The sequence below is a fragment of the Lathyrus oleraceus genome, chromosome 2 (genome assembly GCF_024323335.1).
Source record: "Lathyrus oleraceus cultivar Zhongwan6 chromosome 2, CAAS_Psat_ZW6_1.0, whole genome shotgun sequence".
NCBI lineage: Eukaryota > Viridiplantae > Streptophyta > Magnoliopsida > Fabales > Fabaceae > Lathyrus > Lathyrus oleraceus.
The window spans coordinates 485,053,526-485,056,994 of NC_066580.1; positions in this window are offsets into that span (position 1 = coordinate 485,053,526).

Genomic DNA, 3,469 nt, shown 5'->3' on the forward strand with positions numbered 1-3,469 from the left:
ATTAGCTTGTTCAGTCCTTTGAACTTGGGTGAAGCTGACTGAGAACGGGACATAGTCATACGCTTTAATCCCTAATTTTTGCCTGGACCGCCTTTTCAGGTTTTCAGTCCACCAGGATACCCTTTTTTGCCCAAGCCGCCTTTTCAGGTTTTCGACTTGCCGGGTGTACATTTTCATGTGTTTATCCCTAATTTTTGCCCGAACCCTTTTGGTTCGCCGGGATGCCCTTATTTTTGCCTAGATACGTCGACCTAGCGGGTCTCTTTTATGCGTAGTATTTTTTAACTATGTCTGCGTTCACGGGATGCGGGAAATCTTTGCCATCCATTGTAGCAAGCATCATGGCTCCACCAAAGAATACCTTCTTAACTACAGATGGCCCTTCGTATGTGGGAGTCCATTTGCCTCTGGGATCACCTTGTGGTAGAATGATACGCTTGATCACCAAGTCGCCAATTTGATACACCCGTCTCTTGACCTTTTTGTTAAATGCCTGGGTCATGCGCTTCTGATATATCTGCCCATGACAAACAGCCGCAAGTCTCTTCTCATCAATCAAATTTATCTGATCGAGTCGAGTCTGAATCCATTCATCTTCGTCTAAGCCTGCCTCTGTCATGATTCTTAGAGAGGGAATCTGAACTTCCACTAGTAAGACGACTTCCATTCCGTAGACTAAAGAGAACGGAGTTGCCCCTGTCGAAGTGCGCACTGAAGTGCGATAACCATGGAGAGCAAAGGGTAACATCTCATGCCAGTCTTTGTATGTTACTGTCATCTTTTGTATGATCTTCTTGATATTCTTATTAGCAGCGTCCACGGCGTCGTTCATCTTTGGCCGGTACGGTGAAGAGTTATGGTGTTTTATTTTGAACCGCGTGCAGAGTTCAGTAATCATCTTGTTGTTCAAATTGGTACCATTATCAGTGATAATTCTTTCAGGGATGCCATATCGACAAATGAGACTATTCTTGATGAACCGTGCCACCACATTCTTGGTAACAGAAGCAAATGAGGCTGCCTCTACCCACTTTGTAAAGTAATCAATAGCAACAAGAATGAAACGATGTCCGTTAGAAGCAATAGGTTTAATCTCTCCAATCATATCAATGCCCCACATTGCAAAGGGCCAAGGAGCTGTCAACACGTTTAATGGAGCAGGAGGCACATGTACTTTATCCGCATAGATCTGGCACTTGTGACAGGTTCTGGAGTGATGGTGGCAATCAGCTTCCATGGTAGACCAATAATACCCTGATCTCAGAATTTTCTTGGCCATCGTATGTCCACTGGAATGAGTCCCAAAAATACCGTCATGCAGGTCTTCCATAATCTTTTCTGCTTCCTTTTTATCCACACATCGAAGCAAAGTCGAATCATGATTACGTTTGTATAATACCCCGTTACTCAAAAAGAATTTAGCAGAGAACTTCCTCAGAAATTTTCTGTCATTGATGGATGCCCCTTCAGGGTATTCCTGAGTTTCTAAATATCTTTTCACTTCGTGGAACCAAGGTTTCTCTTCTACTTCATCAGCGTTAAGTTCATAACAATATGCTGGTTCATCTAGTCGCTCAATGGTGATCATGGGAGCTTCATTGTCCCATCTGACTCTGAACATGGATGACATGGTAGCCAATGCGTCCGCCAACTGATTCTCTTCTCGTGGAATATGTTCAAATGTAATCTCTTCGAAGTATGGGATTAATGTCAACACCTGCTCTCGATAAGGGATGAGATTCGGATGTTTAGTGTCCCATTCTCCTTTGATCTGACTGATTACTAATGCTGAGTCTCCGTATACACTCAAAAACTTGATTCTTAGGTCTATAGCAGCTCTGAGTCCCAAAATACATGCTTCATACTCAGCCATATTATTGGTACAATCAAAACATAGTCTAGCAGTGAAAGGCGTATGGCAACCCTTGGGAGAGATGATCACAACACCAACACCATTGCCCAATGCATTAGAAGATCCATCAAAAACCATAGTCCATCGGGATCCCGGTTCGGGTCCCTCATCCGGCCCAGGTTCTTCATAATCAGTGACTAACATGACGTCCTCATCTGGGAACTCAAAATTCATAGATTGGTAATCATCCACCGCTTGATGAGCCAAATGATCAGCTAGCACGCTTCCTTTGATTGCTTTCTGAGTAGTATATTGGATATCGTACTCTGTTAAAATCATCTGCCATCTTGCTATTCTTCCGGAGAGGGCAGGTTTCTCAAATATATATTTGATAGGATCCATCTTAGAAATCAATAAAGTGGTATGATTCAACATATACTGTCTTAGTCGGCGAGCAGCCCAAGCCAAAGCACAACAAGTTTTCTCGAGCAATGAGTATCTTGTTTCACAGTCGGTAAACTTTTTGCTAAGATAGTATATGGCATGCTCTTTTCGACCAGACTCGTCATGTTGCCCCAACACACACCCCATTGAATTTTCTAACACGGTCAAATACATGATTAGAGATTTTCCTTCAACTGGTGGTATCAAAATTGGAGGTTCCTGGAGATACTTCTTGATTTTGTCAAAAGCTTCTTGACATTCATCATTCCATATCATCTCTTGATTTTTCCTCAGTAGTTTGAAGATGGGTTTGCAGGTAACAGTCAAATGGGAGGTAAATCGGGCGATGTAATTCAATCGTCCCAAGAAACCTCTGACTTCTTTATCTGTACGGGGAACTGACATTTCTTGAATAGCTCTCACCTTAGTCGGGTCAATCTCAATTCCTTTACCACTGACAATAAAGCCCAAGAGCTTACCGGATCTTACTCCAAAGGTGCATTTGTTCGGGTTCAATCTCAACTTGTACCTCTTCAACCTCTCAAACAGTTTGTATAAATGATCGAGATGTTCTTCTTCAGTATGAGATCTGGCTATCATGTCATCCACATATACCTCTATTTCATGATGGATCATATCATGGAACAAAACCACCATAGCACGCTGGTATGTTGCCCCTACATTTTTTAAACCGAATGACATTACTTTGTAACAGAAAGTGCCCCATTGCGTCACGAACGTAGTTTTCTCCATGTCTTCAGGTGCCATCTTAATCTGGTTATAACCCGAGAATCCATCCATGAATGAGAATACCTTGTGTTGAGCGGTGTTATCTACCAGAACATCAATGTGCGGAAGTGGAAAGTCGTCTTTGGGACTCGCTTTATTCAAATCTCTGTAATCTACACACATTCGCACTTTACCATCCTTCTTTGGCACTGGTACCACATTAGCAACCCATTGAGGATAAGAAGTAACAGCCAGAAAACCTGCATCAAATTGTTTCATAACCTCAGCTTTGATTTTCTCAGACATTTCAGGACGCATGCGACGAACCTTTTGCTTAACAGGACGACAATCTTCCTTCATTGGCAGCCGATGCACTACTATATCAGTATCCAGTCCTGGCATGTCTTCATAAGACCAAGCAAAAATCTCTACATAGTCATGTAA